This window comes from Lathyrus oleraceus, chromosome 3 (assembly GCF_024323335.1).
Source record: "Lathyrus oleraceus cultivar Zhongwan6 chromosome 3, CAAS_Psat_ZW6_1.0, whole genome shotgun sequence".
In the NCBI taxonomy this organism is placed as follows: Eukaryota; Viridiplantae; Streptophyta; class Magnoliopsida; order Fabales; family Fabaceae; genus Lathyrus; species Lathyrus oleraceus.
This window is the reverse complement of record NC_066581.1, coordinates 62,571,984-62,584,302: the sequence shown is the minus strand read 5'-3', so window position 1 is coordinate 62,584,302 and position 12,319 is coordinate 62,571,984. Positions and strand designations below refer to the sequence as shown.

The 12,319-nt window shown below is 39.2% G+C and overlaps 1 long non-coding RNA gene across 3 annotated transcripts in view; it reads right to left on the bottom strand.

Moving 5' to 3' along the window:
- Nucleotides 1–1,201: 1,201 nt before the first annotated feature.
- The window catches only part of LOC127132550 (uncharacterized), a 39,987-nt gene continuing 28,869 nt past the window's right edge, over nucleotides 1,202–12,319 (bottom strand). The window contains exons 1-4 of one of the 3 annotated variants that reach the window (XR_007806776.1): nucleotides 2,497–3,035; nucleotides 1,991–2,404; nucleotides 1,746–1,823; nucleotides 1,202–1,653 (exon numbers count right to left, since the gene is read on the bottom strand). This is a non-coding gene — a long non-coding RNA (uncharacterized LOC127132550). Of the gene's footprint in view, nucleotides 1,824–1,990; nucleotides 2,405–2,496; nucleotides 3,036–12,319 lie in introns of those variants that run through there. The other 2 variants (XR_007806775.1, XR_007806774.1) reach the window with 2 other exon arrangements.

Below are 12,319 nucleotides of genomic sequence, written 5' to 3'. Positions count from 1 at the left end.
GGTCTCCTCCTCCTCTCCAAGTAAGTCTCTACCTTCTGACTCTCCATCTTTACATTTAAGGCAATTGTCTTCTTCCCTACCTCAACCCTCACATATTTACACACACTCTGAACCTACACCCTCCACCACACAACCCTCTGAAACTCCCACATCTAACCCACTATCTGTCATACCCCAAAATTCACCCTACCATTCACAAGTTCATCTAGGTCACTAACCCTAAGCATTTGCATATCCTGATAAGCATTCATCTCATCTACACGTCCATTATATCATAACACATTCCACTTGTATTTGAAAGGACATAAAATCATGGATTCAAGGGTGTTATCACACGTGGCATTGAATATGGGGCCTACAAGGTTGAGATCCATCTAGTCATTCATGGAGTTTCATTGGCTTGTTCAACAATTCATCAGAGTTTCACTTGTTCTTGATCTTCATGCTTTGATTAAGGGATATTCGTTCAAGGTGTTACAGCCCACCGCTTGGTTAAGTAATCATTTGGTTGATTTTGCTTCGTTGGATTTCAAGTCTAGTTTCATGGCATACTTCAGCCGATTTAAAGACGTTGTGTTGTTCAGTCAAATCAATTTTCATCGAGTCATTGTTCAAGTCCATTCCATACCAGTCATTACCTATCATTTCACCCAAAAATAAACATTTTTACCTAAGTTGACTTTTGGTCAACTGTTGACTTTTGGGTCAACCAGTTGACCAAAGACAACCTTCTAACCAAAAACCATTTCTTAATCATTTTCATCATTTCCATATTTTAAATCTAATTCTTAAAACCAATTTCTATTCTTAAAACCAATTCCTAAATCCATTATCCAATACAAAAATCCATATTTCAATCCATAATCCATATCCAATTATAAACCAAAGTCCATTTTAAAACTTGTTTCATTTTCAAATTTTAAACCACTTTGAACCATATTCACCTTTCACCTTTTAAATCATGTTCATGTTAACCGATTTTGACCGTGAATCCTTTTCCATTTACAGACTCTTTTAAACCAATTCGACCATTTTACCAAACTAATCTTCGATACAATTCCAGCCATTACGCTTTCAAGTTCAAAATTCCACTTCCAACAATCAAACTCCATGCATTACATACGCATTTCAATTCAACCTTTGGATTCAATCCAAAGACATTTTACCATCATAAACCATTATTTCTAATTGACAATTCAAATGCACTACAAATATTTCAACCATTAGTTGCAAAACTACACTTTCATTACATAAGCCAATTTCCAAAATCACATGTATTCAATTCCAATTTAAACATTACACTGATGCCTCACATTACTAATTCAGTTACCTATATTACACATTCAATGCATAAAAATTACAACAAAAGCCCAAAAAACACACTAATCCATACCAATTCATACATTTCAAATCCAATTATTTCCATACATAAAAACATGCGTTCCATGCAGGCCATGCATTCCAAATAACAGCATAAAAAAGGAACATCGGCCGGCAGCAAGGTTTTGAGAGCTAGTGTGGCAAGTGTACCCAATGAATAATCTCCTCAAGATTTGCTTAACTTGGGTGAACCAACTGTCATTGTCGCACCTCCCATTGTGGACTCATTCATGCAGTTGGAAGGATCGTACACTTCAAACAAACCCATTTGACCTGCAAATTTCATGAAAAAAAAATAATAACAATTTCAAAACTGCTTCTAACTTCCCTCACCATAACTCAGTTCAAACTTATGCTTTCATCACCTCCAACATAATCTAATCCAATGCAAGCCTTACAACATGCCGACCATAGCTCCGTAACAAAGACCGTAAACCGTTAGCCTGCAAAAACACAAATATACATCAACCTTTTCCAACATTAAGCCATTTGAATCCACAGCATAACAGTGGAAAGAAGGAGGCAAAACATAAGCATAACATAATAGAGAACTGGAAACACTCACTGAAACCATGACTAACTTCATATGAGAACCGACTCGGTAACTAACCTGCCAAGTGCCATAACTGCCCACGATTAACAGCAACTGTCGAAACCAACTCGAACCGAATTCCAACTGTCTTCAACCGTCCTAATCGCCTAATCAATTCCAACTGTCGCCAACTGTCATTGAATCTAACTAATTCCTAACTGAATCCACAATTTCCCATAACCTCCACAACTTCAACAACCTCTATAGAACTGAACTGGTTTCTTCACCCATTTTTTTTTCTTTTTCCATCTCCATTGCAACCCAGAACTGACGCTGACTTCACTTCATCAACTTCTTCAACCTCTCAATCACATCCACCAAACCTCCCTTCACCTCCACCCTGCAACCCGCCGCGAAATCCTCCAACTTCTCCCAATAACCACCAGCTTCCACCATCTGCTCTGAATGAGGTCCACATAAAAATCCGTCAACCTGCATAATTTTACGTAATCTCCTCCAATTAACAACAAAACGTAACAAAAACAGAAGAAGAGGAAATAGCAAAACGGAAGGAGAAAACTCACGGTTTCGGGAAAAGGTCTTCATCGATCGAGATTCGACGGAACTCGGAAGCGATTGCCTTCCCTCTTCAAAGAAAGGATCCAACGCCTTTCCCTCTTCACTATGACGCCACAACGCAATCCATCAGCAATAGCGACTCGCAACACGCGTACCACGCGATGTCAAAGCGACGACACCGTAACAGAATCGACGGACGATGACAACGGAGCATAACCTTGCGTCGAAATTTCAAATCGGAGCATCATCGTCATTGTTCATCCAACGTGTCACCGACCCAAAACAGATCGGAGAAGACGATTTCAGATTCACGTTGATTCGAACGGCCACCGAAGGTGAGTTTGTTGTTTCAATCTTTAACGTGAGTTTTTCGTATTTTTCGTTTTGAAGCTAACGCAAGGTCGCGTTCTGGACGATTGTTTGAATGCCGGAAGAAGGTGGAGTTATATTTCTTAGGGATGTTCATGCTGAGCGTTGTTAACCTTAGAATCTCTCTGTAGTGACATGGCCATGGATTCTTGGAGCTTGGGCCTACAACCCAAGTATTCTTCACACATACACTATCCGTTTTCAACTCACCCCCAAGTTCCAATATTAATTTGGTTCTTAATCCTCCTCTTAATCCACAATTAACAATTAATTATTTAGGGTTAAATTTCGTTTTCTTAATAATCCTGATGTTGGAGGGTTAATTTGATTGATTTAGGATAGTTCTTGATTTTTTAGATTTTAGGAATTTAGCAATTTGGTTGATTAATTAGTTAATGGAATTGATTAGTTAAGTAGATAGTTAATTAGATATTAGGTTTATTCAAGTGTTAGATTAGGTTTAATTTCTTAATTTTCCAGATTTAATTCATGGTTGATTAACCATGCCATGATTAATTTTTAAGTCATTATCTCTTGATATTCATTTTCTTGATTTTTGTTGAGATTAACATGGTTGATTTTCTCAAGAATTTTCTCTTAGGTTAATTTCGACTCAATTCAATTTGTATGATCATGTAGATTAGAATTTTCAATTCTTGGAATTTGGATTGTTAATTCTCCATGTGATTGATTGTGATCCTAATGCATGTTTAGGTAGATTTTAATTTTTAGAATCAATAGTCACTTTAATTGCCCATTTAATCGATTCTTTAGTTTATGATGATATTGTAAATTGAAAATCCCATTTCAATTTAGGTGAAGAATACTTTGTATGTCTAATTCCATTTGCCATGATCACAGGATAGATCTTTGATTGTTTTTTCATTGATTAATCCATCACCTTTTGAATCGATTCTAACCACTGTATGTACTTACATATTATTGCATCATTCTCATTCATTCTAACTCGTTTGTTGTTTTGTGTTGTCACATATGACTTGGAGAAGCAAGTTCACTCTTAGCTAGCCATGCTCCTAACCATTCCATTTTCATTCAATAATTTTGTATTGTTTGAAGTACCATGTCACTTGTATGCCTTAGGCATGGTACATAGTTTAATAGTTTGTAACTTGTATTTTCTTTTCATTCCCTTAGGTTGTAATTGCTTACATCCCCCCATTACGGGTTAAATGTCCCCCTCCCCCTAATCATGTAATAACTTAGCTTTATTGCTTTCTAGCTTAGTTCACCATACATGTTAATAATCAAAGATAAAATACAAAATGATAAACAAAACATTTCAAAAGAAATAAAAGGAACTTGAGCCAATGTCAAGTTGTTTTTCCGAATAAAACTCACACCATTGCAACGCGAATACTCGATCCAATATCAAGTATTCTCCATCCACCTCATGATCCTTTATTCACATCTTCTCCATTCTCTTCTCAAACTCATTCTATCTCTCACCTCCATTCTTCACTCACTATTTTCATAATAAATTCAAACACTTGATTCAACGTCAAGTTCCTTTTTCAAAATCATTTTCATAACAAATTGGAATGCAAATGGGGTGTACGTGTTTGTACACAACATTCAAGTAATTGGGTTGTCGGCCGTACCTAGCCCGAGGACCCGACACTTGACTTTCCCCCTTAATACATCTAATGATTCAAACAAGTTAAATCTAGGCGATATGAGGAAGGAAAAGAATAGTTAGGACTCCATTGTCCTCTCGATTCCCAAGTACTTTGATTGTTTACTGTACTTAGTCAAGGGTTAGAGACTTGTCTCCCTCTAAGTTCCAACGATTAAACTTGCCAAATTCTTTTCATAATTCAAATCTCTTTTTTGGATGAAAAAGAGTGGTTAGGACTGTAACACCCCGATAAAAATAAGATAATTATTTAATTTAAGTTAATATTATGTTTATTAATTTAATTAAATAATTAGAATTATTGGAATATTATTATTATTATTATTGGAATAATAATTATTGGAAAATATATATAAGTTGGAAATAAGAAAAAGAGTTCATTTTGGTAAATAAAGGTTTTCACGTGAAAACAGAGAAGCGGCAGAGAAGTGGAGAAAGGGCAAAGAGGCAGAGCAAGAGGAAGAAGGTTGGAGAAGAGAAGAGCTTGAGGCTAAAGGATTGCCGGATTAACTCAGGTAAGGGGGGTTTATCGTCGTTTAATGGGTATTATGGGTTAACATGTAATGGGTAGTGATAAGCCGTTGATTTGACCCTAGGTGAATTATGAATGTTGAAAAATTGTGATGAATAGATGATGTGAAAACTGTAATTGAATCTGTATTTGTATGAGTTGTGATTTCCCGAACGTATAGCTTTTTACGGAATCGGAATCGGAGGTCCGGAAGTCCTCCAACGGCGGAAAATGCGGAGAATTCTGCATTCTGCCCCGTGTTAGCGCAGGAACAGCTTTCTGTCTTGCGTTAACCGGTTAACCCAGGGTGTTAACCGGTTAACACTGTTAGGAATTGTGAGGTATTGCTCTTTTGCTTGCGTTAACCGGTTAACCCAGGGCGTTAACCGGTTAACACTGTTGTGGGTTGTGAAAATATTGTTGTTCTGTCTGCGTTAACCGGTTAACCCAGGGCGTTAACCGGTTAACACTGTTGAATTTTGCCAGAAAGCGTGTTCTGTGCTGCGTTAACCGGTTAACCCAGGACGTTAACCGGTTAACACTGTTGGAAAAGTGAAAAATTAATATTTTAATGTTGTGAACATAATTGGTGATTGGCCTATATCGGTGTGTGATATAGTAGGGATTATTTCTCGTTGTTTTGAGTAGGATAGGTATTAGTAGAGTGTGCTAATACTGTGACTGAATTATTTGGCATGACATGATATAATTATGTGATAAATATGCTGATGATGTGTGAAAATATGCATAATGTTGTGAATGTATATATTATGTATGTAATTGTGGATGGACTGTTTTATGGCTTAGAGTGTGAGCATATGTCCATTGTGGATTGTTGTTGATGTTGCATGCTAGGTGATTTGGCATAGCATAATGTGGCCTTTATGGTGGTAGCTAATTCCCATGGTGAGGAATTAGTGATGTTAGTCATTTTGGACTGTTGTTGATGTTGCATGCTAGGTGATTAGCGTGCATAGCATGGCCCTTGGGGTGGTAGCTAATTCCCATGGTGAGGAATTAGTGATGTGAGTCACTAGGTCTCAAATGAGTGGGACTAGTGAGCTTGGTAGCCGTACCTGGATTTGGTCGGTGAAGTTGAACTATATGTTCACGAATAGTCGGTACCGCATGCATGGAGTCTCATTGCATAGTGTATGTATGGCGTATAATATGAATGGATGTATTCCAATATTATAAGTGTGTTTTGTGTTGGTGTTGAGCATGAATTGAGATTATACGTGTGCTTTATGTTGGTGTTGAGTATGATGTTTGAGTTGATGTGCCGTTACTGAATGTGTGCTATGATTAGGGTGATGAAATGTGTTAAATTACTTAACATTGCATGATATTTTATAATGCTTATTATATCGATTGAGGAACTCACCCTTACAACTATTTTTCAGGTAACGAGCAGTGATTGGGTAGGAGCTAGTGCTTGAAGTCTAGTGTAGTTCCTTAGTGGGTCATGCTCTGGTAGATGTAACATCGGGATGGGATGTTTTAAATGTTTTATTGTTGGTTGTGAACCAGTTTACATGTAATATGCTACATGTTTTGCATGATTGATTTAAGCTCTATCCGCTGCGTATTGTGCAAATGCTTTATGTTTTGAATTAATAAAAGAGCATGACAGTTATCATGGTGAATGGTGTGAAGTAATTGTGTGACACCCTTAATTGCATATTTACTCTGATTGATATATGTTGTTATTTAAATTAAATATTTGGGGTATTTTAGAAGGGTGTTACATTAGTGGTATCAGAGCATAGTCGGTCGAGTCGAGTCGTAATTATTCTGTTTCCCCTGTACGGGATGGGTGTTGTATAACCCTATCAGTACTTATTGTTTAGCTTGTTGGGTTTTCAGAATAGAGATGGCTGGAAGAGGTAGAGATGATGCTGCGATTGCTGAGGCTCTGGGTATGCTAGCTGGAGTACTTGGAGGGAATCCGAATGTTGTGGGAATGGGAGCTGCTCGTCAACTGAGTGAGTTCCAGAAGAACAATCCTCCAATGTTCAAGGGAGCATACGATCCAGATGGTGCTCAGAAGTGGTTGAAGGAGATCGAGAGAATCTTCCGAGTGACTGAGTGTGCCGATAACCAGAAGGTCAGGTTCGGTACGCATATGCTGTCAGAAGAAGCAGATGATTGGTGGGTTGCTACCCGCACTGAGTTGGAATCTGCTGGGAATACTGAGATCACTTGGGCTGTGTTCAGAGAGAGATTCCTGAGGAAGTACTTTCCAGAGGATGTCAGAGGAAAGAAAGAGATAGAGTTCTTGGAATTGAAGCAGGGCAACCGGTCTGTTACGGAGTATGCTGCTAAGTTCACAGAGCTGTCGAAGTATTACACTCCCTATGATGAGGCTACTGGGGAATTCTCAAAATGTGTGAAGTTTGAGAACGGGTTACGTCCCGAGATCAAGCAGGCTATTAGGTATCAGCGGATTAGAGTGTTTTCTGATTTGGTTGACTGTTGCAGAATTTTGAACAGGATACCAAAACCAGAGCGGAGAGCTATCAGCAGAGGGTTGATAGGAAAGGCAAGAATCAGAATGATCGTGGGAAGCCGTATGCAGTTGGCAAAGGTTTCCAGAGACAGAATGGGATGAGGAGACCTAGTGGGGGAGACTCCAGTGCCCCTGCTAAGTGTTACAGATGTGGTCAGGCTGGACATCGTTTCCATGAGTGTACCAGTGCTGAGAAGAAGTGTTTCAAGTGTGGCAAAGGTGGTCACTTGGCTGCAGAGTGCCGGTTGAAGACTATGACTTGTTTCAACTGTGGAGAGGTGGGTCATATTAGCCCACAGTGTCCTAAGCCGAAGAAAGAGAACCAGTCGGGAGGCAAGGTCTTCGCTTTATCGGGTTCTGAGACTTTTGCAGATGATCGTTTGATCCGAGGTACGTGTTATATTAATGGCTTTCCTCTTGTAGCTATTATTGACACCGGTGCTACTCATTCCTTTATATCTTTGGATTGTGCTGTGAAACTTAAGTTAGAGATATCTGAGATGCATGGAAGTATGGTGATTGATACTCCTGCGAAGGGTTCAGTGACTACTACTTCAGTTTGTTTAAATTGTCCTTTGAGTATTTTTGGTAGAGACTTTGGAATAGACCTAGTGTGTCTTCCACTAGTGCAGATTGATGTTATCCTGGGTATGAACTGGTTGGTGTTTAACCGAGTTCATATCAACTATTTTGATAAGACTGTGATCTTTCCTGAGATTGAGGAAGGAAAGAGTTTGTTTCTATCAGCAAGGCAGGTGAATGAGGCAGTAGTAGATGGGGCAGAGTTGTTTATGCTGTTAGCGACTTTGGAGGCTAAAGATAAACTGGTGATTTGCGACCTAGCTGTGGTGTGTGATTTTCCTGATGTGTTTCCTGAAGAAGTGAATGAATTACCGCCAGAGCGTGAAGTTGAGTTCTCGATTGATTTGGTACCTGGTACTAGGCCGATGTCGATGGCTCCGTACCGTATGTCTGCTGTTGAGTTAACTGAATTGAAGAGTCAGTTGGAAGATCTGTTGGATAAGAAATTTATTCGTCCGAGTGTGTCACCGTGGGGTGCACCAGTGTTATTGGTTAAGAAGAAAGAAGGTACTATGAGGTTGTGTGTGGACTACAGGCAACTGAATAAAGTGACGATCAAGAATCGGTATCCTTTGCCGAGGATTGATGATTTGATGGATCAGTTAGTTGGTGCGAGTGTGTTCAGCAAAATAGATTTGAGGTCGGGATATCATCAGATACGTGTGAAAACTGAGGATATTCAGAAGACTGCTTTCAGAACAAGGTATGGACATTATGAGTATTCTGTAATGCCTTTTGGTGTGACTAATGCGCCTGGAGTATTTATGGAGTATATGAATAGGATTTTCCATCCGTACCTAGATCAGTTTGTTATGGTGTTTATTGATGATATTTTGGTGTATTCGAAATCTGAAGAAGAGCATGCTGAGCATTTGAGGGTAGTTTTAGGAGTTCTACGAGAAAAGAAGTTATTTGCTAAACTGTCAAAGTGTGAATTTTGGTTAGAAGAGGTTAGTTTTCTTGGTCATGTGATTTCAAGAGATAGTGTTGCTGTTGATCCTTCTAAGATAGAAGCGGTATCTAAGTGGGAAGCTCCGAAGTCAGTTTCTGAGATAAGGAGTTTTCTTGGACTTGCAGGTTATTATAGGAAATTCATTGAGGGATTTTCTAAGTTGGCATTACTGTTGACGATGTTGACTAGAAAGGGGCAAGCTTTTGTTTAGGACTCAAAATGTGAAGAAGGTTTCCAAGAGTTAAAGAGAAGGTTGACTACTGCTCCTATTCTGATATTACCGAGTCCATCGGAACCATTTGAGGTTTACTGTGATGCTTCATTGTTGGGTTTGGGTGGTGTTTTGATGCAGAATAAGCAGGTTATAGCTTATGCTTCGAGACAGCTGAGGGTTCATGAGAGGAAATATCCGACACACGATTTAGAGTTGGCAGCCGTGGTATTTGTTCTGAAGTTATGGAGGCATTACTTGTACGGGTCAAGATTTGAGGTTTTCAGTGACCATAAAAGTTTAAAGTATTTGTTTGATCAGAAAGAGCTGAATATGAGACAGAGGAGATGGTTAGAGTTTCTGAAGGATTATGACTTTGGTTTGAATTACCATCCGGGTAAAGCAAACGTAGTGGCTGATGCATTGAGTCGGAAATCATTGCATATGTCTATGCTAATGGTTAAGGAATTGGATTTAATTGAGCAGTTTAGAGACTTGAGTTTGGTGTGTGAGAGTACTCACAATAGTGTTAGATTGAGAATGTTGAAATTAACGAGTAGTATTCTGGATGAGATCAGAGAGGGTCAGAAATCCGATGTGCTTTTGGTTGATAAGTTGACTCTAGTGAATCAAGGTCAAGGTGGTGAATTCAGAGTTGATGAGAATGGTGTTTTGAAATTTGGTAATCGGGTGTGTATTCCGAATGTTACCGAACTTAAGAAGAGTATTCTTGAGGAAGGACATCGTAGTGGCTTGAGTATTCATCCTGGAGCTACGAAGATGTATCATGATTTGAAAAAGTTATTTTGGTGGCCGGGAATGAAGAGAGAAATTGCGAGTTTTGTTTATTCTTGTTTGACTTGTCAGAAGTCAAAGATTGAGCATCAGAAGCCGTCTGGGCTAATGCAACCGTTGGCTATTCCAGAGTGGAAGTGGGATAGTATCAGTATGGATTTTGTTTCGGGTTTACCGAGGACAATTAAGAATTTTGAAGCCATTTGGGTGATTGTTGATAGATTGACGAAATCGGCTCATTTCATTCCGATCAGAATGGATTATCCGTTAGAGAGATTGGCTGAGCTGTATATTGAGAAAATTGTAAGCTTGCATGGCATTCCGTCGAGTATTGTTTCGGACAGAGATCCTAGATTTACATCGAAGTTTTGGGAAGGTTTGCAGAAGGCTTTGGGAACTAAGCTGAGATTGAGTTCTGCATATCATCCGCAGACTGATGGTCAGACTGAGAGGACGATTCAGTCATTGGAAGACCTTTTGAGGGCTTGTGTTTTGGAAAAGGGAGGTGCTTGGGATTGTTATTTACCTTTAATTGAGTTTACCTACAACAATAGTTTTCATTCGAGCATTGGTATGGCACCGTTTGAAGCTTTGTATGGTAGGAGATGTCGGGCGCCTTTATGTTGGTATGAGTCCGGTGAGAGTGCTGTGGTTGGACCGGAGATTGTTCAACAGACTACGGAAAAGATTAAGGTGATTCAGGAGAAGATGAGAATTGCTCAGAGTCGTCAGAAGAGTTATCACGACAAGAGGAGGAAGTCACTTGAGTTTCAAGAGGGAGATCATGTGTTTCTTCGTGTTACTCCGATAACTGGGGTTGGTCGAGCTTTGAAGTCGAAGAAGTTGACACCTCGATTTATTGGTCCTTATCAGATTTTGGAGAGGATAGGGGAGGTAGCCTATCGTATCGCTTTACCGCCGTCACTTGCGAATTTGCATGAGGTTTTTCATGTGTCTCAGTTGAGGAGATACATTCATGATCCGTCGCATGTGGTCCAAGTAGATGATGTACAGGTGAGAGATAACCTGACTGTTGAAACATCACCTATGAGGATCGAGGATCGAGAGTTGAAACAGTTGCGGGGTAAAGAGATTGCTTTGGTAAAGGTAGCTTGGGGAGGACCAGCAGGTGGCAGTGTGACTTGGGAACTTGAGAGTCAGATGAAGGAGTCTTATCCGGAGTTATTCGCTTGAGGTATGTTTTCGAGGACGAAAACTCTTTTAGTGGGGGAGAGTTGTAACACCCCGATAAAAATAAGATAATTATTTAATTTAAGTTAATATTATGTTTATTAATTTAATTAAATAATTGGAATTATTGGAATATTATTATTATTATTATTGGAATAATAATTATTGGAAAATATATATAAGTTGGAAATAAGAAAAAGAGTTCATTTTGGTAAATAAAGGTTTTCACGTGAAAACAGAGAAGCGGCAGAGAAGTGGAGAAAGGGCAAAGAGGCAGAGCAAGAGGAAGAAGGTTGGAGAAGAGAAGAGCTTGAGGCTAAAGGATTGCCGGATTAACTCAGGTAAGGGGGGTTTATCGTCGTTTAATGGGTATTATGGGTTAACATGTAATGGGTAGTGATAAGCCGTTGATTTGATCCTAAGTGGATTATGAATGTTGAAAAATTGTGATGAATAGATGATGTGAAAACTGTAATTGAATCTGTATTTGTATGAGTTGTGATTTCCCGAACGTATAGCTTTTTACGGAATCGGAATCGGAGGTCCGGAAGTCCTCCAACGGCGGAAAATGCGGAGAATTCTGCATTCTGCCCCGTGTTAGCGCAGGAACAGCTTTCTGTCTTGCGTTAACCGGTTAACCCAGGGTGTTAACCGGTTAACACTGTTAGGAATTGTGAGGTATTGCTGTTTTGCTTGCGTTAACCGGTTAACCCAGGGCGTTAACCGGTTAACACTGTTGTGGGTTGTGAAAATATTGCTGTTCTGTCTGCGTTAACCGGTTAACCCAGGGCGTTAACCGGTTAACACTGTTGAATTTTGCCAGAAAGCGTGTTCTGTGCTGCGTTAACCGGTTAACCCAGGACGTTAACCGGTTAACACTGTTGGAAAAGTGAAAAATTAATATTTTAATGTTGTGAACATAATTGGTGATTGGCCTATATCGGTGTGTGATATAGTAGGGATTATTTCTCGTTGTTTTGAGTAGGATAGGTATTAGTAGAGTGTGCTAATACTGTGACTGAATTATTTGGCATGACATGATATAATTATGTGA